The following is a 26709-nucleotide window of genomic DNA, read 5'->3' as shown; positions in this document are numbered from 1 at the left end:
TATTATTTCAATGTCTCAATAGAACCAATAAATTAAATATAATGAGAAAGGACTGTTTCCAACTCCTCCTCCCTTTATTATAAGTATCCAATACAATTGGTCGATCTCTTAACAATAACCTCGTTTCAAAGTATTCTGTGTTTTGGAACGTTGTTTTGATTCTAAATTTCTGAATTGGAAATCCCTAGGAAGGAAGTTAACATCGCTTTCCCATATGTCGATGAATATTTTGGTTTGTTTTTCTTTATTGAATGTAGTTTCCAACCAATCCATTTGACAAACTGTGTCATTTTCCTTTAAAAAAATCTAGGGAAAGGAGGGCCAGGATCTATCCAAACCTGTAAAATAGCTTTATAAGCTGCAGCACTTATAACATTCACCCTTTTATAACATTATTTTGGTGCTTCTGGTAAATCTAAATAGCAAATAAAATACTGATGTATTTCTATAAATATGTAAGTAATAAACTAATGTTAAGCTAATTTCTTTTATTTTTATTTTGGGTGTTTTCTTGGATTATTCCTACGAAATTGTAGGTGAAAATATTTACTGTTTAGCATTTATACCATTAAATGGCTTTTATTGTGCTGTTATGTGGTGAAAGGATAAAATGACACATTGACTAGGTACTAAAAAAAAAGTTCTATAAATTTGTCTGCTTCTAGTATGTTATTTGGGATAAACTAGGGGAGGGAGGGTGTTACATCTAACATATGGTTAAAAAGGTCGTATTGGAGTCTTAGACAAAGAGAGATTTGTTCATCTCTCCACGTTTCCACTAACAAAACACACATGATCTCTGCATCCCCTAGTTTGGTCTCACTTCTCTCTTCCTGCAGAACTATGCATATCTGATGTAGTCTTAGATTATCTTATTCTTTTATCTAGATTCCTTCCTCTTCCTTCACACAAATCTTAATTCCATCCAGCTTTAGGCTATTTGTTTGATCTCCCATATTTGTTCCACACTTTCTTTGGTGCATGAAATTGCTGTGATTTGATATTACTGTGCTGGTTCTGTTATGCTGTGGGAGAGCAGAGTCACTGGCACTTGACACTGGTGTTTCTGAGACTGCTTAAAGCCTTAATACGTCCCCAAGATGGGCTGGAATCTGGTGGATGGTGCCTCTAGCCTGATTGTGTATGTTTTCTCCGGTGTAATTTTCCTTATACTTGGCTTTGGATTAATGAACCATGAGGAATCTGTACTGCAAAATAAGGTGAGTAGCAGCATTTCAACTGCCGTATATTACAAAGTAAAGGATAATTGGGTATTGGGTAAAAACTGGAACGGTGTGGACCCCGAACACCGAACCAGACCGAATTCTGGCAGCAATCTTTAACACTGAGGATGTACTAGAGCAGGGCTGGGCAACACCGGCCCTTCAAATGTTGATGAACTACACATCCCAGCATGCCTTGCATCAGTTTCAGCATGGCCACATAGCAAAACTAATGCAAAGCATCCTGGGATGTGTAGTTCATCAACATCTGGAGGGCCAGTGTTACCCAGCCCTGTACTAGAATGTCCAGCTGGCTGTGCTCATCTGCGGGGAAAAAAAGGTCCCATCTGAGGGGGGTTGGCAGGTGGTTGTGTGACAGTAGTCACTGGGGAGACCAGGGGGGAGAGATTACTGCTTTTCTGTTTTAATCCGGGGACGTGGTAAAAAAACAACGGAGCGTTCAGTGAGGCTGTAATCACTATAGAAACTATAGAAACCTATGGGGGATGCGGCCGGCGGCGGTGCAGGGGGATCGCAGCAGGGATCAGAGATCCCTGCTGTGGTCCCCCTATGATACATTTAGGAGATACTTAATATTTGCAGCTAAACCCCGAAAACGGGTGATTTTGGGGATTTAGCCGCAAATATGGTTTGATAAATGGGCCCCATTTAGTTTAGACAGTAAAGTATGAAAAACCACCTTTAAAAAAATAAGTGAAAAAAATCATGTCGACCATAAGCTTGTGTAGACCTTTTTGTCAATGTCGACCTTGGGTATGTCAACAATTTCAAGCTGTCAACCTAGACATTGTCTACCCAGTGACCACATACCATTTTTCAAATCCAGATGGTAACATGGCAGTTAGGAGCTGATTGGCTGGTACTTTCCACTTTTTCAAGGCTTAGTACAGCGGTCGCCAACCCGTCGCTCGCGAGCTACCAGTAGCTCGCGGCAGCGATATGGGTGGCTCGACTGCTCTGTGCCCGGTCAGCCGTCCGGCCGCCCCTCCAGCCGTCCGTCCGACCCCCTTCCGTTTGTCCGCTGCTACCCGCCCCTCCATTGTCCACTATTGTAAGTTGCCGCTGCCTTCCCCTCCCCCTGTGACAGACGCTAGAGGTAATTTTTCACCTCTAGCGTCTGACAGGGAGCGCAGCGCTGCAGCGTTACCCGGAAGTGCTTGGTAACCTGCAGCGCTGCGCTCCCTGTCAGATGCTAGAGGTGGGGAACATCTTGGAGAGACTCAGCATCTTGGAGAGCCTGTGCTGCTGACACTAGACGAGGCTCCACGAGGCATCTGCTCAGCAGGTCCAGCACCACAAAGACATGTATCAGAACAGGGTAGGCTCTGTATGCAGACTTTCTTATTTATTTTACAGGGTCTTGCTGTAACTTTCTCCTCTTCCCCAACATTTGCGTCCCCCCCTCCGTGTCACTCCCCACCCCTTCTCCCTATACTGGTTTCCTTCTGCTGCTCACAATTCTCTGGTACCCCCTCCCACATCCACGGCCCCCCCACACCATGGCACCCTCACCCCCCATCCCCCTCTCCCCACACAGGTTCCCTTCAAATGCTCACATCCCCCCTCTTCTATCCGCAGCCCTCCCTCTCCCCCCACAGGCTGCCTCCCCCTGCTCACTCTCTCCTTTCACTCCCCTTCCCTCATCCAAGGCGCCCCATCTCCCCCATCCGTGGCAGCCCCCACACGTTTTCTTCTCCTGCTCTCTCCCTTCTCCACTTCTGTGTCCCCCGCCCCCCTCACCCACAGACTGCCTTACCCTGCTCACTCTCCTCACCCATCCCCTCAACCACCCATTGCAACCCCCCCCCCCCCCACACACAGGCTCTTTTAAACAGGGAAGCGCCTTGTTTAAAGGCCAGCCACTGGCACCGCCACTGTAGTGCTAGCACATTGGATGAGATATCACTGGACAAGGTTGTTTCTCAGCAGCAGTTCAGACTCTCTGAATGGACACAGCGTCTATTCAGAGAGGCTGGGGGCATGGCCGGCAGCTCTCAGAGCACTGGCCAAGCCCAATAGCGAAAAAATGGGGGACGTGGCCTCGCAGAAGTACCACGATAGAAGGTCATGCCCCCTAATTTCGGACGCGTGCCTCCGGCATGCGCAAATGGCCCTTCTCCTCTGCCTCCAGTGTTGGAAGGTATGTATGCGGCGTATTGCACATTGCGGTATGTGGCATAATGTATCAGGGGCATTACAGTGTGTGGCGTAATGTGTCAAGGGCATTACAGTGTGAGGCATAATGTGTAACGGGCATTTTTCAGTTATTAGGCAGAATTCTTTTATTTTTTTATTTTAGTAGCTCTTCAGGCAGTTTATTTGGTCTCAAGTAGCTCACGCCCAAAAAAAGGTTGGAGACCACTGGCTTAGTACATCTCATAGGGATGAACTGAGAAGCACTCTACTATTTCCTGCCCACAGAGGCTTGAGATTTCTCATGTTGATTATTTAATTTGAATACCAGTAACAGCATGGTACATATAACTTGTGGGGTTTCCTCTCCATCTGCAGACTGATGGTGCTGCCTGTGGTGTAACATTCCATTCACAAAGTAGTAGATGGAAGCGATATACTATAAACCCACTGGGCTACAAATGGAATCATTTAAACCTGACATACAGGTGAGTCTATAAGGATTAAGCAGTATCTATACAATGTAATACTGGGATATTCATTATACATAGTTGTGACACATTTTTATGGAGCCATGGTTAGTTTTACAATCTTTCAAATGATTACCACTTTAAAGTTTACAGTTTGTCTTTGTGGCAGTTTGCAGGTTGTTACATTGTATGAAATACATGCATTGGGGTGCTGCACCTACTAGTCCTATATAGGAGGGTTCTGTTTAGTACATTATCTACTATTGAATTACTGTAAATAAAAGTTGGCAGCAGTGGGACTGGCAGCTGCATTCCTGGTGACACATGATTGACACCTGGCGTGGACATTTCCTTTGCAGGCAATATACATGCTCATTGGGCTGTTTGGTGTCAGGGCTGTCTATCACCTGTGGCCCTGACCCCCTTTGCACATCACCTGGTGACTCTTTCTTGCATGACAGCTGCTTCAGCCACTGTGTCCACTGATAGAGGATGAAGAGCAGGGCCGCGCCAGCAGAAAGGGAAATACAGCAGGATATGCCTGTTTGCACTGTGCTCCCCTGACCTCCCTCAGCTGGCGCCTGCACACAGATTTAGTTTACTGTGAACAGTATGCAGGGGGGACATGGAGTGGATAGAATCAGGGCTGGCCAGGAGACTAGTGCTGTCATCGGCAATTGCTGGGAGGTTTATTCTGTCCTTGAGACAGATGATCTGGCTAAAGAGGAAAGTTATTAAGTTCTAAGGGGGAGATTTTGATCTATCTGGGGGAGTCATTCTGCGCTAAGGGAGATGATGCTCTGGTGCTAAAGGGAGAACATGTATCTGAGAGGGGGGGATCTTCTATACCGCAGGAGCAAGTGCCTTATACCTGTCGCTGTTATGTGTTATATTATATGTCACCGTTTTTTACTATGTGATATGGGCAATATTACAGGGGGATGTGAATAATGAGCAATTAAAGAGCATTACAGTGTGGTGTTATGTAAATAAGGGGCAGTGTAATGTGAAAAGTCACAGTATAGTGTGCTATAATCTGAATAAGGGGTGGTGTAATGTGAATAAGGAGCATTGCAGGGAGCAGTGTAATGTGAATAAGAAATACAGGTGGTGGTGCAATGTGAATAAGGAGTAGTAAAGGGGGCGGTATATTGTGAATAAGGAATAGTAAAGGGGGTGGTGTAGTGTGAATAAGGAGCAGTAAAGGGTAAAAGGGGAGGTGTAATGTGAATAAGGAGCAGTAAAGAGGGCGGTGTAATGTAAATAAAGAGCAGTAAAGGGGGTGGGGTAATGTGAGCAACAGACAATACTGTGTGACATAGGGAGCACCAGACAAATCACTTGCTTTGGGCTGGCTCTGAAGTCACAGTTGTAAATGGTTCTCAAATAGTGACTGTTTGTTACAGGATTGTCCAATTTCCCAACACTCTAAATAGAGGGGACACAGAGAGGGCCTTAGAGATCGCCTTCAACATGTGGAGCAATGTATCCCCACTTACCTTTCATCGTGTACTGCCCAAACAGAAATCTGATCTAAGTATTGGTAAGTGTCTATAAGGAACTATACATAAGTGCTAGTGAATGTGTTCCTTAGTTATTAAAAAAGGGCATTGTCACTGACTTAATATGTTTATTATTATCATTGAAATTCTGTAGTATATGGATCCAGCAACAGAAGGTGAGCTAAGTGTACAATGTATATGGTCAGTGTTATAGTTTTAGGTCTCTGGAGCATATTCTGAGCCCTATTGATAATATTACACAATGACTAGACAGGTCGCATTTTGTTCAGACCTTCTGCCCACAACATCCAATAAGCCCTGAAGAAACAATGGGAGCAAAAAAAAACATGTTTTCTTGCTATTTTTCAAGATATTTCAGCTTTTTTTCTGGGGGGGGGGGGGGGGGGGGGGGTTTGACGGGATGACAAATTTTCTTCTAAAAACACACAGACAGTGTCACTCAAAAGCTGCTGTCTGACAGTGTGGGATTTTGCTTTGCCTACCTGTGGTTGGTTGATGAAACAAAATCCTTGATAAATTACAGAATTTGACAGATGATTGGGGCTAATTGGATAGCCCCAGGCAAGACAATTACCCACGATAGTGATTGTGAGTAATGATATACTACCCTATGAGCAGGGCTATTTTTGTGCAGGCTCCAGCAGGAACTGAGGCCCTTATTCTAGTTCACTCTTTCTGACAAAATATTTATTAGATGGACAAAACCATGTGCACTGCAGATGAGGCAGGTGTAAAACCCCACCCAAATCTAATTATCTCTGCACAAGTAACACCTGCCTCACCTGCAGTGCACATGGTTTTGTCCATCTAATAAATATTTTGTCTGAAAGAGTGAACTAGAATAAGGGCCTCAGTTCCTGCTGGAGCCTGCACAAAAATAGCCCTGCCTATGAGTCATTATTGGTCCCATGCTTAGGGGTATGGGCAGTTACTACGGGGGTTTAGTTAACCATTTGAAAGTGCATGGTCTTGGCCCCTTGATAAATATATATAGTAAATAGTTATGTAGAAAATACACCGTAGTTCGATGCAATATAACATATGTAAAATTCAAGTGCAAAGTCTGGAACATAGGGCCTTATTCTGGTTAGGTCAGTGAAACGTACGTACGGTCCGTTTCACCGTACGTTTCCCGTACGCGGACGGTGAGCATAAATCCGCCCACAGAAAAGCCGCATATGGATGGTCACAAACACCGACAATGGGGAGTGGCGTACACTTGACCGTACGCCACCGTATACGGATGGGTCTCCTCTTAGACACCACAGTGCATGGACGGGTCTCCACAGTGCATGGACGGGTCTCGCCTTTTTTCAATGGAAAACTCAGCGTGTGTCACCGATCGTGAGAGTGAGCGTACGTCCGTGCACGGTGGCATACCCTTCACATATATGGAACTGCAAATCTTCCCTTTCAACTATAATTAAGACAATTAATTAATTATTCTAACTGTTATTCAATAATTGTTTTCTATTAACTCAATTGTCTACCTTAATAAACACCCTAATAAAACAACCTTTTAACCCTCATTACATGTATATTTATTATGTTCTAATGTTGCATTTTAATCACTATCTATGTGTCCCCACATTGGTTTTACTTTTAAATTAAGTTATGTTGGTGTTACACATGTCGACTTCTGTGAATTGAGTGTCCTGCTTTTTAAAGTATACAAAAACACTTACTGAATGGGTGTAGATGGTTATAAAATAACTACCTTGACATATATAAGCAGGTCTTAGAATGACTAGGGTGCCTTGAGAAAGACCCAGTGAGGGTAGAAACGCGTTGGCGGCAGCAGCTTGGAGTTTTGTGAACGGTTCACTGCATTTGCAGATAAGGATCTAAGGAGATAGCGGGAGAGGAGAGAAAGAGCACTTGTATGCGGTGAGCTGAGCGGCGCCTGTGGGACTCAGGTCAGACAGGTGCACGGACAGTCCCGCATAGACCACCCATCCGCAAGTAACCTGACCACCAGACGCGGGGGAAGCAGGAGGCGCACAGCTGATTACAGCCGGCTGAGATCTAGCGCACCAGAGTGAGAGACGGGCTGGCATTATCCAGCTCCTGCATTCATTACCGCAAGTGGAATCCGAGATACTGGAAGGCAGGAGAATCCAGAGACTGCAGTGGCAGAGCAGTCTCTGAGAATAACATCTTCCCTGAGTAGACGGTATCCAGAGGAAAGGGGTCACACGGGCGACCGCAGTGGCAGCGTGGGAGGCCGTGACATCCCCAATCCAAGGAGAAGTCCCTAACAGTATTTACAGCGGAAGGGTGAGAGTGGTCTTTTTTATCTATTCTCTGCTCCAAGCCTTTGGAGAGGTGACTGTGAGACTGTGTTTAGAAAGCCCCATAGGAGATACCCGGGAATAACATCTTTCCCTATGAGTTGTTTGCTTTTTTTGCATAAATCGCAAGTTACCCTGAAAAGGTCTGGTTTGTTACATCAAGAATCACCAATTTCCCTAGGAGACAGTGACCGTGTTGTGTAAAAGAACTGTTTTTTTCCTGCTATATATTTTTTATATTTTTTTTTATGGTATATGGAAGCTCAATAGTCCATGCAGCTCCTGGCCAGTTCTGCTAACGTTGGGTGCCCTTTTTTGCTGAAATTTCATCTTATTTGCATTGTTATGAACAACACACAAGGAGCTTCTGATGATTAAAATGATATGTGGCATAAATATATTCTATGTGCGACTATTTCATATGCAGATACAGCCTCACTCACACACAGATTATAGGCATGCTGCATATCATTTTAATCAGCAGAAGCTGCTGATGCCCCTAGGCATTCCAAATGCCCTAGGCAATTGCCTAGTTTGCCTATGCCTAAGGCCGGCTCTGTGTGATATGGGCAATATTACAGGGGGATGTGAATAATGAGCAATTAAAGAGCATTACAGTGTGGTGTTATGTAAATAAGGAGCAGTGTAATGTGGCAGCGTGGGAGGCCGTGACATCCCCAATCCAAGGAGAAGTCCCTAACAGTATTTACAGCGGAAGGGTGAGAGTGGTCTTTTTTATCTATTCTCTGCTCCAAGCCTTTGGAGAGGTGACTGTGAGACTGTGTTTAGAAAGCCCCATAGGGCGTGGCCACGGATAGCTGGGAGTAGGCAGCAGGTCGCAGTGCTCTCCCGCTCCGTAGAAATGGCTATAATGGCTATAATGATAATATAGCCCCCGCTGACTCACCCTTTGCTGCCCGCTTGGACCTGTGGAGTATCGCCAGTCCGATTGCCGAAGTGGAGATGAGGCGCACAATGTACGGAGCGGCTGCGTTGAGGTGGTGAGCAGGCGCGCTGAACCGGTGAGGTGACGCCGCCGGAAGCTGCAGACCAGTGCCGGGTCAAGAAGGTAGCGTATCTGGGGCGTCTGGGAGAGAAGTGGCGTTTGTTGTGCTGGCCGTGCCCTTCCCCACTGTCACGCTCTCAACACACCGCCCTGGATGACTGAGAGCAGTGGAGACGCTTCTGGTGTTGGAAGTCTGCTGGGGAATCTCCGTTTGAGTGAGAGGGTGCCCTGGTACATTCCTGGACTCCCGGACAATATTGCATGGGGGTGAAGCTTTTGATTTGGTTCTCCTGCGCAAGAAGCTCGATTTGTGAGTAATCCACCCAGTGTGGAGTCATCCCTATTACTACCCTAATATCTGTACGATTACATAACAGCCACATTAGAGGGTGGTATCTGACTGCGTTTGACTGTGGTTCTGTGGACCTAGGCTGGTGAACGACCTGTAAGTAAAGGCAATATTCAAGCCTTTTGGAGGAGAGTAGTCTGTGTCGCTGTGATTAACAGGCAATATGGGGAAATCTCAGAATACCTCTGCAGCTAACAGACTAGCTAAGTATGCGCGCCAGCCGGGGACCCCAACTTCTACTTCTAGAGGAGAAGGCTCTCCCCCAGTTACCCCCCCTGAAGCAGAAAAACAACAGGACCAGCTATCCTCATCTATCCAAATGGTGCTTGATGCACTAGCTGCAAGTGAAGGTAGACTGGCTGACAAAATTGAGAAAGTGCAGGGCGACCTGGACATAATATGCCAGTCAGTCAGTAAGCTGCAGGACCGGGCCAAGGAATTGGAAACTCGCACCTCTACTATCGAGGATATAGTCACCCCCCTAGCAGACAGAGTGGAAAACATGGCTACACAGATTAAAATGATTACTACAAAACTTACTGATATGGAGGGGCGTCTACGCCGGAATAACCTAAGACTGGTGGGCCTGCCGGAAAAATCTGAGGGAGAGACACCAGAATCATTCATTGAAAATTGGTTATTGAATTCTTTTGGTCGGGAATCTTTCTCACAGTACTTTGCAATTGAGAGAGCCCACAGAGTCCCTATGAAGGCACCCCCCCAGGTGCTAAAGATCGGACCTTAATTATCAAGCTACTGCATTATGCTGACAGAGACGCGGTACTAAGGCTGATCAGGCTTAAGGGCCCTTCAATGTGGAACAGCAAAAAGGTCCTGGTTTTTCCAGATTATGCTAGCGGGGTTCAGCAAGAAAGAGCTCAATTCTTCCAGATAAAAAAACGTCTGAGGGATTTACAAATACAATACGCGATGCTTTTCCCGGCAAAATTAAGGGTTATCCACGAGGGCAGCGCAAAGTTCTTCTCCTCACCCAATGAAGCCGCAGCCTGGCTAGATGTGAAATTTCCTACTCACCGTATGATGTCCTCCCGTGAATAGACTGTAGATGGAATTTAGGAAGAGAATGGTCTAGGATGAGACTTTATACCTTTTTTTTTTTTTTTTTTTAATTTTTTATCCTCTTTTTCCTTTTTTTTTTTTTTTTGTGTAGAATGTGTCTACACTATGAAATCATAGGGGAGGCCATGCTCTACTATCTAAGCGAAGCTGTCTGTGTATATAAGGAGTACAATTGAAGATGCATGGTCCCCTTTTTGTTTCTGTGGACCTGTGACTTTTTTTTTTTTTTTTACCTATATATGTATCTGTATACTTACATGAGTATTCGTGTCACTTGTGGGTAACTACTGGTATAAATTTTGCACAATTGAAGTTTTCGGCATGTACCTAGCCAGAACGTTTCACTTTACTAACATTTAAATAAGGATGTTGGAGTCCATGTATATTAACAAAATATGGAAGAATGTGAGTCACTATATAGCCCCGCTAACAATAGCCAACGCAGTGGTGTCGCGGGTTGATTCCTTCAAATTCCTAGGGACAACCATGTCCAGTGACCTAAGATGGGGATTAAACATAACCACAAACATCAAAAAGGCCCAACAGCGCCTGTTCTTCCTGAGGCAACTCAGGAAATTCAACATCCCAAAGGAGCTGCTGTGCGTATTTTACACCGCCATCGTGGAGTCTGTCTTATGTTCCTCGATCACAATCTGGTACGGTGGCGCAAGCGAGAACGACAAACAAAAACTGCAGAGGGTAGTGAAGACTGCGGAAAGGATCATAGGGACCGACCTCCCCCCGATAAGGGATCTGTTCTCATCCAGGGTAAGGAAACGTGCTGAGAAGATTGCAAACGACAAGCTGCATCCCGGTCACAACCTGTTCGACATCCTACCATCCAGAAGACGGTTCAGGTCCATCCCCGTCAAAACGTCCAGATCAGCAAGAAGCTTCTTTCCGTTAGCCGTCCATCACCTGAACAATCCAACCAAAGCGAATGCAATCCCAATATCAACAGCCAAACGTGTCACTACTTGGCGACCTGACCACCATAGTCGTAGCTAGAAATTAAATGCTTGTAATGTCTTTATGTAATATATGTAATGTCTCCCTCCCCCCCTTTTCATCCCTGCTTGATGCTGCACTGTAATCCACAAAAAATTCCTAGTGTGCGCAAGCACACATGGCCAATAAAGTTGATTCTATTTTATTCTATTCTATATTTATCCTCTCTCGACTATAGTTATTTGTATCCCTATATCTGTATATACATATGAGTATTAGTATCACCTGTGGGTAATTATTGGTATAAACTTTGCACAATTGGAGTTTTTTTTTTTTTTTGGATGACACAGCTAGAACGTTTCACTGTGCTAATAAGGACACTCGAGTCCAGTTATATTGGTAAAATACGGAATAATTTGAGTCACTATATATTGAGTCACTTTTTTTTTTTTTTTCTCTAGTATATATATTTGTATATCTATACGAGTACTTGCGATACCTGTGGGCAACTATTGGTATAAATTTTGCATAATTGGAGTTTTTTGTATGTATTTAACTAGAATGTTTCACTTTGCTGATAAGGACGTTGAAGCCCATGTATATCAGCAAAATATTGAATAATTTTGAGTCATTACTCCGGGTTTCCTTTTTTTTTTTTTTTTTTCTCTCTTACTACAGTAGAAGCGGTGGTGGGACTGTGGGGGTATTGTTGGGGTTAAGTGAAGGGGCGGGGGAGCACCCCCAGCTGGTGGTTAGTAAGTGTTTGCCCTAGAAGTATGACTGTTTGTAGTGGGATTTGGGAAAATAAGGGAGGGAAAAGGAAGAGGCATGCCAGGGGGGGAGGTGGACATGCAGGGAGGGGGGGTGGGGGGGAGGGGTCTATGTTGGGGGTGGGGATGGGTAGGCCGATCCAGCTCATTAGTAAGATAATGGTATGGGGAAAAACACTCAGGCAAAGCAAAGTTCCGTAAGCTATAAATTCCTCTCCTGGAATGTTAGGGGGTTAAATAATAAAATCAAGCGTTCCCTTGTCATGAACTATATCCGCAAACAAGCTGCAGATGTCATCTGTCTACAAGAGACTCATCTGATAGGGGAAAAAGTGTTGGCATTAAAAAAAACCTGGATAGGGTATGCCGCCCATTCAACTCATACCTCCGCTTCCAGGGGGGTTTCAGTCCTCGTTCGGAGGGGAGTACCATTTACCGCTGACAAGGTGGTTTTAGATCAGTGGGGGAGATATGTTTTTATTAAATGTCGATTGGGACCTAAGACTCTTATACTAATGTCTATTTATATCCCCCCACCTTTCTCCTATGACGTGGTAAAAGCAGCGGCAGAATTTATAACATCCTACCCTAATCTTCATGTTATTATGCTGGGAGATTTCAACAAAATCATGGATCCAAGAATAGACAGGAAATACGCTGTCGGTATGGGTAGGGAATCTCGTAAAACGGGATTTTCAGAAGTGATAAAAGAGATGGGGTTAAGGGATGCCTGGAGGGAGAAGTATCCGGCTCAACAGCAATACTCATTTTTTTCTAGTCCGGGTAATTCTTTCTCCAGGATTGACCTGGCCCTTGTTTCAGAGGAATTGATCCCTAGTATTCAGGATATTGAATATTTAACTCGAGGAATATCGGATCACTCCCCGCTTATGCTGGACTCGGGGGTGGAAAGGGGCTACTCGTTTTGGAGGCTAAATACTTTTTGGTTAACCCAGGCCCAATTTGGAGAGAAGTTGGAAGCTATGTGGGAAGATTTTTTAATTAACAATGAAGGTTCCACTACAATTGATATTATGTGGGATACTTTTAAAGCAAGCGTTAGGGGCAGCCTGATAAGAGAGGTAGCTGGGCTTAAGTCGTTTTTTAGAATTAAGGAAAGGGAGTTGGAGGCTGAATGCCGCACCCTAGAAACAGCTTATTTACATAATCCTGCAGAGGAACATAAGTTAAGATGGAGGGCGGCTCAAGAAAAGTGGCTGGATTGCCTCTCTCAAAAAGAAAAGTTCCGGGAACTATATGCTGGCCATAGGAGGTATTTGGAGGGAGATAGACCCGGAAGTTTCCTTGCAAATATAATACGTACGAGGAGAGCAGCCAATATAGTTACGGAAATCAAGCTTAAGGAGGGTGGCTCGGTATATCAAACCCCGGAGATAGTGGAAAGTTTTAGGCAATTCTACTATCAACTATATAGTTCCCATCAAAGGCACACTCCTGAAGAAATAGCAAAGTATTTATCCATCATTAAGCATCCCGTTTTATCCGTAGAGGCTAGAGATATGTTGGATGCCCCTATCTCTTTAAAAGAGATTGAAGAGGCATTAGGTACGATCCGCATAGGAAAAGCCCCCGGATTAGACGGGATACCCCAGGAAGTATATAGGAAGTATAGTGGATTCTTTGCCCCTGCATTCCTGTCATTGTTCAACAAAAGCTATAAACTTGAGAGGCTCCCAGCGTCGATGTCTGAGGCTCTTATAACTGTGATAATAAAAAAAGATAAAGACCCTAAAGAAGTTGAGTCCTACAGACCTATCTCGCTGTTGACCAATGATGTGAAGGTAATGGCCAAGGTCCTTGCGAATAGGTTAAATCTGGTCTTACCAGATGTGATACATAGGGATCAAGCCGGCTTTATGCCGGGAAGGTCGACCACTTCCAACTTAAGAAGACTCTTTCTCCACATACAGGCTCATCGGGAGGGGTTGCAGGAGGAGGCCGTAATCTCTCTTGATGCGGCCAAAGCTTTCGATACTGTAGAATGGGCCTATTTGTGGGAAGTAATGAAGTGGATTGGGATTGGACCTATATTTATCAACTGGATAAAACTGTTATACCAGTCTCCCACCGCGAGAGTCTCTGTTAATAACTACATCTCCTGTGCATTTAAGATAGCAAGAGGTACACGTCAGGGATGCCCGATGTCTCCGGGCCTCTTTGCCTTGGCCATCGAACCGCTGGCATGCCTCATCAGAGATAGTACATCTCTCCGTGGAATTAATATTGGATTAAAGGAAGACCGAATTGCACTGTATGCAGACGATCTGCTTCTGTTTGTACATAACCACCTGGAGGCAGTGCCGGTGGTGATGGGGTTGGTGGAGAGGTTCGGGGGATATTCAGGCCTTAAAATTAACTGGAATAAGTCCTACATCCTCCCGCTGGAAGGTCCGTGCCCACCAAGTATCTCAGTTCCATCTCCACTAAAATGGGTTACTGAATTCCAGTATCTGGGTATCCAGGTATCCCGTGATATTAATAAGTTTATAACCCTAAATATATTCCCACAAATGGAATTTATTAAGTCTAAAATTGAGCCGTGGGGCCGGCTTCCCCTGACAGTTTCAGGCAGGGTTAATTTAGTTAAAATGGTGATGCAGCCAAGAATATTCTATGTTTTACAGCACTCACCCCTATACCTCCCGCGCCGTATATTTTGGCAGATCGAGGGATTAGTCTCCTCCCTAATTTGGTCCAATAGGAGACCTAGAATAAGATTGAAAACACTAATGCGAACAAAGGATGATGGTGGTTTGGCGTTAACGAATTTCTGGCTGTATTACCTGGTAGGACAATTGGCGCATCTTACATTGTTAATCCAGGAGAATCCTGGGGAAGATAGCTACATAGAGATCATTAAGATCCTCTCCTTAGGCCACACCCCTATTCAACACTTCCTCAGTGGTAACGTGAAACGTAGGTGGCCCCCAATTATCCAGCAGCTGACTTATGTATGGAGACATGCGGAAAGGCTATTGGAAACCAGGGGTATAGATCCTGAGACCCCTCTCTATAATGCCAACGTTCTACCGGAGTTAAAGAAACTCCAAGGGGTTAGGATTTGGCGAGAACAGGGTGTACAAACTTTGGGACAGGTTTACGACAACCTACAGCTCAAAACATTTCAATCTCTAAAATCTGAGTTCTCACTCCCTAATAAATTCTTATTCAGCTATATCCAACTTCGACATGCTTGCAGTGTCCAATTTAGTAATACTACCTTCGGGCTTGAACCGTCTCTAACTAAAAAAATTTTAAGAAGGTGCCCTAATACACATCAGGTCGCTTTCCTATACAGGGCGTTTAATCATGAAATCCAGAAAGATGAGTACTGGACCTGAAGTATAAGTGGGAGCAAGATATAGGTCCTATATTCATGGAAGGGTGGCGTCAAGCCCAGAATAATATTCGGTTAGCAACTTGCCAAGTACAGCTACAGCAGATTCAACTATATATCTTTCATAGAATATATATGACCACTGAGTTATTATGTAGGATTGGGGGCAGGGCCGACGCTAATTGCCCGAAATGTTTGGTAAACATAGGGTTATATTGGCACTTGATGTGGACATGCCCCAAAGTGATGTCCTTCTGGGAAGCAGTGTTTAAAGAATTAACAAGTAGAGGAGTACCCAAGGAGCACTGTACACCAGCAACCTCCGTATTATCCATATTTAATGTAGCTCCAAGAGATAAGTCTCTGAAACAATTCATTATTATAGTCTGCTTAGTAGCTAAGTCCTGTATAGCTAGGAAGTGGCTTGCTGAAGAAGGTCCCAATCTGGAGACCTGGAAGGCGCGGGTAAATGAGATTATGGCACATGAAAGATTTGTCTATATGGCTAGAGGCACAGAATCCACCTTTCTAAAGATCTGGAAGTACTGGAAGATATGAGCCTCAATAGGTTGACTGATTAGTTTATGGATGGCTCCTATAATGATTCCCTCTTTCTTTTTTTCCTCTCTTTATCTTTTTTTTTTTGTTTTGTTTTTTGTTTTTTTTTGTTCTGTGAATCGGCCTACTGGGAGTTAGATTAGTGGGGTGGGGGTTTTGAGGGGGGGCGGGAGGAGGAGGGGGGGGGGTCGTATTGTCCTTTATGCTGCTTGCCTCATATCTGCTGGGATGGTTAGTGAAGATAGGGGTTAGATTTGCTAGATTATCCTGATGAATGTTGTATAACTGGGCCAACTAACTCCATAATGGGTGCAGTGAACTTCAATATTAATGGACGAATAATGAATTATTGAACAGTTCCGCTGCAGCTAGGGCTCAACAAAAGGGTTAATAGCTAATTCTGTAAATCTCCCGGCGAGTTCCCCCACTTATATCTGAATATGCACACTATTAATACCCTATAAGTAAAACTTAAGAATGTATAAGTAAATTTAAACACCATGAGCAGTTTAAAATCAGGTTCCAATTGAAATTTTGGAGCCCCTGAAACTACATGGTAATGAATTGGTGTAAATTTGTAATGTGTAAATTAAGCTGCACTTTAAACACTATAGGGAACAATTAAACTCCCTATTGGAATCTGAGAGGGTGAGCTCGCCTGGCGATAAAAAAGAATAACCCTAACTGTATATTTCTACCCTCTGCATTCTCTCTCTCTCCCCTCTATAGTATGGGAGACGAAATGTGAAACAACCTGTACCGATGTATTTTACAATGCAGATTCTCTAAGAACCTTTTAAAAATTGTTTGTATTATATGTTTAAAAATAAAAATAAAGTGGAAATTTAAAAAAAGAAAGCCCCATAGGAGATACCCGGGAATAACATCTTTTCCTATGAGTTGTTTGCTTTTTTTGCATAAATCGCAAGTTACCCTGAAAAGGTCTGGTTTGTTACATCAAGAATCACCAATTTCCCTAGGAGACAGTGACCGTGTTGTGTAAAAGAACTGTTTTTTTCCTGCTATATATTTTTTATATATTTTTTTATGGTATATGGAAGCCATTTTTTATAGATGTGGAGTTTTTCATGTTTTTTTTAAATAATTTGTTTTTGCGAACTTTTAAGGAGGAGTGGACTGCATTTATCTTTGAAAATAAAAATCATCCTGGTTATACTGATTCCAAAGGTCCAGCGCTGTGGAAAAGCCTCAGAAATATTGCCTAGTATACAGTTGTACTATCGTTTGAGGACAAGCAGCTGCAGGACTTGTTTTGGCGCTTGAGAAGTGACTTTGTAATTTTTTGAGGTCTTAGAATGAATCTTACCTAAAATTAAACCAACCTTTACATGTAGAGAAGTGTAGAAAGATATGCTTCCAATGTGTTTAAGGGCTGTGTGTGGCTTGCAGGTAGTGAAATCATGGTTTTCACTTAATAGGCTGCAGCATTACTTATTACATTCAGGTGTAGTAATCAGCGTTAATTAGCAGACCCAGGCATCCGCTCTCATACGGTATCTCTAGGGGTGGTCTGGAGGTATCTTTGGCGTCCGCCTGTTTTTGGCCCAAAATGCACGGTTCGTTTGTCCATCGAGCGGTTGTAGCACCGTACATTTTTGGTGCACACCCCCGTGTATGCCCATGTTTACGCCCAGTTTTCCTCATTATTCCGGCCGCTCCCCTAAAAACGCCCCCATGCCGCCCACAATGACCGTACTCTTGCGGACAGGTTTTTTCGCACGGAGAGACCCGTCCGTGAGCGGTGTGAGGTCGCTGCACCTGCGCGTTGCGAAAGCTATGCATGCGCAGATGAAAAAAAACCCCGATCCGCCCATATACGGTCCCACCTTACTGAGCAGAATAAGGCCCATAATCCCCAGGGAAAGAGATGGGGCACACTGGGTGCTTCCCTGTGCTCCTGTGGACCAGTCTGACTTTGCAAGCGATAGATAGATAGATAGATAGATAGATAGATAGATATCATCATTAAAAAAAATCATGGAGTGGATAGAATCAGGGCTGGCCAGGAGACTAGTGCTGTCATGGGCAATTGCTGGGAGGTTTATTCTGTCCTTGAGACAGATGATCTGACTAAAGAGGAAAGTTATTAAGTTCTAAGGGGGAGATTATGATCTATCTGGGGGAGTCATTCTGCGCTAAGGGAGATGATGCTCTGGTGCTAAAGGGAGAACATGTATCTGAGAGGGGGGGGGGGTCTTCTATACAGCAGGAGCAAGTGCCTTATACCTGTCGCTGTTATGTGTTATATTATATGTCACCGTTTTTTACTATGTGATATCAGAGCCGGCCCTAGCCTAAATGACGCCCTAGGCAAGATTTTGGCTGGTGCCCCCTAGCACCGCCACTAGTTCCGCCTCTGACCCTGCTCCCCTTTCCCAGCACCATCAACCCTCATCATAGCAGTCATCAGTTTGGTGCTCCTACCCACAATATTTTAAATAGAAACAGTACACACATTTGGTGCACAGCCCAAACAGGGGTGTGTTCTTGCTGAGAAGGGGCATGGCCACATGCCCAATTCAAATTATGCCACACAGTAGTGCCACTTTATTCACATTATATCATGCGATGGTGTCCCTTATTCACGTTACATCACACAGTAGTACCACTTTACCTTATATACATTACTCCTCACATTATTCACATTATACCCTTATAAAAAAATCCTGAGAAAATATTGTATTTTATCCAACTCCATGGCCACACTGCAACCCAGCACAAAGCAGAGTGTGCTGGGCAGAGGAGAAGTGCTGCAGCTGCTGCTGTCACTTAAGGGGAGGGGGCCCGGGGCCCCCACTGGGCCCTTCCATCAGACTTTGGCCTGGGTAATTTATACCCCCTACCCCTTTCTCTCGGCACCCTGATAATACCACATAGTAATGCCCCTTACACATAACACACATTATTAATGTCCTTATAACCATAATGCCCCTTACACATTATGCCAACCTTTATTAATGCCATTCATACACATAATGACACACTAATGCCCTTACACATATGTTGCACATTATTAATGCCCTTATACACATGACACACAGAATGCCTGTTCCACATTATTAATGCATTTATACGTCACATAATGCCCCTTACACATATGCCGAAAACTATTGCACAACCAACCCACCCACAGACCGCACTCGCACAGCCCGCTAACACTGTGACCTCTGCCTCTGCTTAGATACAGATGTTTCCTCATACATCTTGCCTCAATAGTCCATGCAGCTCCTGGCCAGTTCTGCTAACGTTGGGTGCCCTTTTTTGCTGAAATTTCATCTTATTTGCATTGTTATGAACAACACACAAGGAGCTTCTGATGATTAAAATGATATGTGGCATAAATATATTCTATGTGCGACTATTTCATATGCAGATACAGCCTCACTCACACACAGATTATAGGCATGCTGCATATCATTTTAATCAGCAGAAGCTGCTGATGCCCCTAGGCATTCCCAAATGCCCTAGGCAATGCCTAGTTTGCCTATGCCTAAGGCCGGCTCTGTGTGATATGGGCAATATTACAGGGGGATGTGAATAATGAGCAATTAAAGAGCATTACAGTGTGGTGTTATGTAAATAAGGAGCAGTGTAATGTGGCAGCGTGGGAGGCCGTGACATCCCCAATCCAAGGAGAAGTCCCTAACAGTATTTACAGCGGAAGGGTGAGAGTGGTCTTTTTTATCTATTCTCTGCTCCAAGCCTTTGGAGAGGTGACTGTGAGACTGTGTTTAGAAAGCCCCATAGGAGATACCCGGGAATAACATCTTTCCCTATGAGTTGTTTGCTTTTTTTGCATAAATCGCAAGTTACCCTGAAAAGGTCTGGTTTGTTACATCAAGAATCACCAATTTCCCTAGGAGACAGTGACCGTGTTGTGTAAAAGAACTGTTTTTTTCCTGCTATATATTTTTTATATTTTTTTTTATGGTATATGGAAGCCATTTTTTATAGATGTGGAGTTTTTCATGTTTTTTTTAAATATTTTTTTTTGCGAACTTTTAAGGAGGAGTGGACTGCATTTATCTTTGAAAATAAAAATCATCCTGGTTATACTGATTCCAAAGGTCCAGCGCTGTGGAAAAGCCTCAGAAATATTGCCTAGTATACAGTTGTACTATCGTTTGAGGACAAGCAGCTGCAGGACTTGTTTTGGCGCTTGAGAAGTGACTTTGTAATTTTTTGAGGTCTTAGAATGAATCTTACCTAAAATTAAACCAACCTTTACATGTAGAGAAGTGTAGAAAGATATGCTTCCAATGTGTTTAAGGGCTGTGTGTGGCTTGCAGGTAGTGAAATCATGATTTTCACTTAATAGGCTGCAGCATTACTTATTACATTCAGGTGTAGTAATCAGCGTTAATTAGCAGACCCAGGCATCCGCTCTCATACGGTATCTCTAGGGGTGGTCTGGAGGTATCTTTGGCGTCCGCCTGTTTTTGGCCCAAAATGCACGGTTCGTTTGTCCATCGAGCGGTTGTAGCACCGTACATTTTTGGTGCACACCCCCATGTATGCCCATGTTTACGCCCAGTTTTCCTCATTATTCCGGCCGCTCCCCTAAAAACGCCCCCATGCCGCCCACAATGACCGTACTCTTGCGGACAGGTTTTTTCGCACGGAGAGACCCGTCCGTGAGCGGTGTGAGGTCGCTGCACCTGCGCGTTGCGAAAGCTACTCATGCGCAGATGAAAAAAAAAAACCGATCCGCCCATATACGGTCCCACCTTACTGAGCAGAATAAGGCCCATAATCCCCAGGGAAAGAGATGGGGCACACTGGGTGTTTCCCTGTGCTCCTGTGGACCAGTCTGACTTTGCAAGCGATAGATAGATAGATAGATAGATAGATAGATAGATAGATAGATATCATCATTAAAAAAAATCTAATACTATGTAGACTCTGATCATTTGTTGTATTAATCCAAGACACACCTTCACATTCCAGGATTTTATTCCTTTAATCATAGTGACTGCTGGGGCTCCCCTTTGCACCCCTGCTTTGATGGGTCTGAATGGAGAACTAGCTCATGCTTTTCTGCCACCAAGAGGAGAGATTCACTTTGATAACCATGAGTTTTGGATACTTGGACCTTCACGGTTCAGCTGGAAACAAGGCGAGTCCTACTCTTGTACTTTGGGTTATGAATACTAGGGACACGTGCCCTCATTTGGGTCAGATCGTATTTGCTAAGCTGCTTGCAGATGCAGGAGGAAGTACATCCTTCCAGCATTTGCGATAGCTAAAATTGCAGGGCCTTGTGAGGCCACATAAACTGTGCTGCAGACACACTATGTGGCCACACAATAAGCCCCCATTTTCCTGTGCACTGCCTCCTCTGCCAGTTCCTGTTTATGCCTCTGCCTGTCAATCAAGCAGAGGTATTGACATTACAGCGATGCGAACACGGAACTGGTCCTGCGAGTACGCAGTTTCCTGATTATCTGGAAAACTTTGGGTTGTATCACTTATGTGATCTGACCTGAATGAGGGCCACAGACCACAATCTTTTTTTTTTATATATATATATTTTTCTTTGTTTGTTCTGCTTTCTTATGCTACTATCCTAATACAAACATGGGTAACAGTTGAAAATAGCACAAAAAAAGGTATTGTAATATAGAGATGAAAGCCTAGTCCTGGAAAAATAAGATCTCTTAGCTAGGCCTAGCATTTAGCAGATCCACTGCCCAGTGTTGTAACTACTGTAAGGCAGTCCCAGCTGTCGCTTGGGGGAGCAAGCCACAGTCGGTCTATGTGGGCACCAGCACCCGCTGGACGCACTGACATGCTGCTGCCTGCCACTGCCCACTGGAGGCGAGTCAGCCGCAGCGCAGGTGCGGCCATGGCTAAGACTACAAATCCCCCCCTCTGGTTCAATTGACTGTACACAGAGACGGCTATTGGCTACTGTGTACAGGATGGGCGGGTGGATGGGTGTGCTGGGGCGGCCTGTGATGCGTCGGAGCCATGGGAATCACCAGTGTCTGCTGGTTTCTCTTCCTCTATTGTGCTTCAGCTTCTCCGTTATGCGTGTGACATCATCATCTCAAGCTGGGGAAACACGCTGTAGAGGAGCCCGGGGGGGGGAGCAAAATTTATTTTTACACAACTGCCACTGCCTGACCTTTGTATCATGTACTGTATGTACCAAATTCCCTTTTATTATTTAAAGGATATCAATTGTCGTCATCATCATCATCATCATCATCCTCTCTTTTATGATTGAAATCATATCAATTTATCATCATCTCTTCCATATTCGCCTCTCTTCTCCTTTTCCTACAGGAGTGTGGTACAATGATTTGGTCCAGGTAGCGGCACATGAGATTGGTCATGCACTTGGGTTATGGCACTCTAGTGATGTCACTGCACTCATGCATCCTAATGCTACCCATACACGGACACGTCACTTGGCTCAGGATGATATTTTGGCAATACAGCGTCTTTATGGTAACTTAACCCTTTTATTCTTTTTTACACATTTTTACCAACCCTATCTATTATTGTGAACTCATTTTTAATAGCTCCTAATAGCAATTATGCACCAAAGGTTATTTTACAATTGATTTCCATCAAATAACTGGGAATATTTTATAGACTTAAAATATAGAAGGTAGATCATCTAATTGGGAATTCATTTGCACCTTCCCTTTAGGAATAAAGAATTCTGCAATAAGAAATCATTTAAAATTAAATTAAATGTTAGGTTTTAAACTCCAATACTCTGGTTGAAGGACACATACTGACTATTCTAAATTGATGCCTGAAACTGATTCATTTATGTATTGTTGGTTATACTATCACTATATATATTCATCACTCTCTTGTGCATGCGCATAACCCCTTTTAACACAAGGAGTACAAATTACTGGGGGCAAGAGCTATTTGCAGTGGCATTTACCATGGTAATGTACACAAGAAGGGGACATATTCATGTCATGGGTTGTTTATGAAGGCTGGTGCATATGAACTTTCAAACATCTAATATGGTTTTTTATTGACAATTACAATTATTTATGAGCATAAAGGAAGATGTTGCACTCTAAAACAACCAATCTATTTCTTGATAAGGTGAGGGTGTACAATACTTTGCCTTGTTTTGGTATTAGGATATGGTTAGTCTTACAAAGTGCTTTCTAATGCCTACATATTCCATCCTATAGACAAGACATGGCAAGGCTTCCTGCAATTGTGAAAGAACTATATAACTGTCATCTATTACTGTCATTGGTCCCAAACATAGCAGAAAAGAGGATTCCATTCTCCATGTGTCTGGTACAGGTTGGGTATCCCTTATCTGAAATGCTCGGGACCACGAACATTTTGGATAAGGGATTTTTACGGATTTTGGAATATTTTTTTTTCATACTTACCTGGTCCCCTGTCGGTGCCCCGATGGTCCCCCCACATCCACGGTGTCCATGGCAGCCTTTGGAATCCTCTTCAGCGGCATCGCTGATCCCAGGGGTGCAGTGCACAAGTGCGCCGCTGATGTCACTGGCATGCCCACGCACTCGCAAAATGCTCCCCTGGGACCGGAGATGCCACTGAAGAGGATTCAGATGGCTGCCGTGGAAAGTGGGGGAGAAGGTAAGTATCAAACCCCCCCCCCCCAAAAAAAACCCCGAAATATTCGGGGAAAAACCAGGGTTTCGGAATATTTCAGTTTTTGGAATATACAGATAAGGGAGATTTGACCTGTAATACACAACAGGCTAGGTAGAATATGAATAGAACAGGAGGCTTTCAGTGGCTTAAATAGAAGATAATTCCAATGTGTTTTCTGTACACAATGATCAAGCTTGGTTTTCTATGAATGTATTAAAAAAAAATATTTAGGCTTGTAAACAGTTTTCTTTTAACCTAAATATATTTGTAAATATTCCATTCCAGGTTGTGCAGCTTCGAATACCAACTGTGAGTCGCTATCAGTGAAGGAAAACTGTGGTTTAAAAAGTCCTTGTGACCACAAGTGTAATGGCTGTAAGGGTGAGGCAATATTCTAGAGATATGTGGTAGCATGTAGTGTTGTCTGCACAGAAGTAGTAAATAGCAAAAATGCATTGCATGGTGTTAGTGTTGGGTTTAGTTTCACATTTTTATCACTTATTCTTCTATTCCTGTTCATTAAGAGGTTCTTGAGCGAGGACCCAAATCACACAAAGTCAAAGTGAGGACGCATTATGCTTCCAAGGGTCAGTATGTCACCTTCAACTGTACCCATGTAGCCTTCAGGTCAAGTCAGAAAGTCAGGTAAGAATCCTTTACAATAGGAACATGTTTTTTTTTTTCTGTTTAGTAAAGGTCATTGCAATCCTGAAATAAGAATAGTTAAAAAAAAATAGGTACAATTATATATATATATATATATATATATATATATATATATATATATATATATATATTATATATAATATATGTATTAATGAAGTGGTTAAGATAATGTATACAATTATATATTTTATATAAGGATGTATTCGCAGTTTAAAAATATCAACCATTTACAGTAATATTGGTGTTCAAATCAGGCCCATTGTTCCCAATATATTTGGCTGGTAGCTGCTCCTTTTTGTAGAGTACTTATCTTTGTAACACATGTTGGCTACAGCTGTCCAATAATCTTCTTCCGGAACATTTTCTTGTAGCTCACTATTGCGTTTCCAACTGCTCAGAGATTTTCTTAACTAGTAAAGACTAGTCATCTAGATATTAGCTTGCTGTATGTCTCCTGACAGAAAATGCATTTCAGTAAAGCTAAACTAATTTGTCTGATAACTGTAACCTCTTAATGACAGTATTCTCCCTGAGCTTATAACGCACTTTAGGTGACCTCTCCCCCCCCCCCCTTACTTTTCTTTTCTAGTTGGTATAAGGATGGATCCCATCTTATATCCTCAGCAGCAATTTTGATGGACAATTTGGTTGTTTTAACTGGGAAGTCTTCGGCAAGTCTGGTTCTTCAAGCTCAAGAAATCACACAGGGACGTTACACATGTGTAATTCGCCAGGGAAGGATGACATTGGGGGGAAGGTCATGGAATCTACGGGTTATATAACATTTGTAAGAAAATGTAATAAAAAGGAATTCATTCTTGTACTGTGACATAACTTATTTGCTATTAAATACATCTATGATTATTTACAAAAAAAAATTAGTTGTTCCACACATACTGTACCAGCTGCTCTCCATATCTAGCCAATAAGGCTTACTCTTTCTGTGATCATCAAACATACATATGCTCTATTCCATATTCATTTTATATCTCATTTACATATTGCTTGGGTGTCAAGTATACAAACAATAACTAGGCAACTTTCTGTAAAAGCTAATGGTGCCCATACACTCGTGAGATATCCGGTACAATCATGCAACTGCAATAAATTGCTGTGGCAAATCGCATTGGATCGCATGCCAGTTGCATGTGTCACCCGACGCGATGTGTGGGCACTCTGGTCTAATCTCGCATCTCGAGATATGGGGCCTCATTCAGATCACATCGGTCCTGCATTCGCACGCAGTACCGATGTTGCGTGTATGCGCATGCGCAGGCGGGTATCTGCGCATGTGCAGGCATATGGTGCGTGCACCCACGGCGACCTTACGGTTCGCCAGGTGCACGCACCCATGGCGGCGTGGGGGGGGCGGAGATGGGCGGGGGGTGCTGGGCTACCCCATTACCATATGGGAACGCCCAGCGTTTATGCAAAACATTCGCAGCTGTTCGGGCGAAGCTGCACTTTGAGGGGGGGGGGGGGGGGGGGGGGGGGGGGGGCGGTCGTTTGCCGTGCGGGGTTTGGTGGACTCGCAAGGCTGCAAATTCACAGCCTTGTGAATCAACTAGAATAACCCCCATTATGTGCTAAACATATTTATAAACATATTTATTGCATTGAATGTGTGATTGATGTGGTTTTTAAACACATGTGGTTTATCGTAATGCGATGTGCGATATGTGCTGTTTTGAACTGTTATATACTCCCAGATAGGCCAGCCCTCATTTCATCACTCGATTGCAGGTCGCAAGGGGCATGCTATTTATCGCATGATTGTATGCACATCAATTGCGAAAAAAGCACTGATATTTATCGCACAGGGAGCTTTAAGGGAAATTGCAGCATGATATCGCATCATATAGAACTGCACATATGTATGGGCACCATAAGATTCAGGGATACAATTGAAGTGCTACATATAAAAATATAAATACTGTGCAGTATAGCAACAAATTACTGGCATTACGATATGCTAAATATTTATATGATCTATATGCTGGGTGTAAACTCCATGCACAAACAACTAAAGTAACATAGAAACATAGAATTTGACGGCAGATAAGAACCATTTGGCCCATCTAGTCTGCCCCTTTTTTTACCCTTCAGGTAATCTCAACCCTTTTTGATCCTTATTTCTTTGTAAGGATATTCCTAAGGTGCCCACACACTAGAACGATTTTTGGGCCGATTGGCCGATTTTCGATAAATCGGCCGATATATCGTACGAAAATCGGCCGATGCTCTCTCCCGTGGATCTTTTGCTAAATCTTCTGATCTTACGTGCTGCACAAAAGATCAGAAGATTTAACAAAAGATCCATAGGAACGCACACGGGATCTTGAGAAAAATCTTTGGTAAAGATGTGCACTTGCCTGAAATCTTTTGTCCAGATCGGACAAAAGATTTGAAGGCTAATTTATGCGCACATCTTATGATCGCAGATCTTTCTAGTGTGTGGGCACCTCTATGCCTATCCCAAGCATGTTTAAATTGTTCTACTGTCTTAGCCTCTACCACCTCTGATGGGAGGCTATTCCACTTATCCACTACCCTTTCTGTGAAGTAATTCTTTCTAACATTTCCCCTGAACCTACCTCCCTCCAGTTTCAGTGCATGTCCTCGTGTTTTGTTACTACTTTTCCTTTGAAGAAAATTTCCCTCCTGTACTATGTTAAAACCCT

At 43.5% G+C, this 26709-nt stretch overlaps 1 pseudogene across 1 annotated transcript; it reads left to right on the top strand.

Moving 5' to 3' along the window:
- The first annotated feature begins 701 nt into the window (after positions 1–701).
- LOC146062963 (matrix metalloproteinase-23-like) lies at positions 702–24810 on the top strand (annotated as a pseudogene). The gene is made up of 8 exons (XR_014471544.1): positions 702–1220; positions 3756–3865; positions 5254–5390; positions 20699–20867; positions 22040–22204; positions 23648–23743; positions 23887–24007; positions 24618–24810. The product of XR_014471544.1 is annotated as a matrix metalloproteinase-23-like (transcript).
- The last annotated feature ends 1899 nt before the right edge of the window (positions 24811–26709 follow it).

This window comes from Crinia signifera, chromosome 3 (genome assembly GCF_055691185.1).
Source record: "Crinia signifera chromosome 3, ASM5569118v1, whole genome shotgun sequence".
In the NCBI taxonomy this organism is placed as follows: Eukaryota; Metazoa; Chordata; class Amphibia; order Anura; family Myobatrachidae; genus Crinia; species Crinia signifera.
The sequence above is the reverse complement of the archived record's forward strand: the minus strand, read 5'-3'. Positions and strand labels throughout refer to the sequence as shown.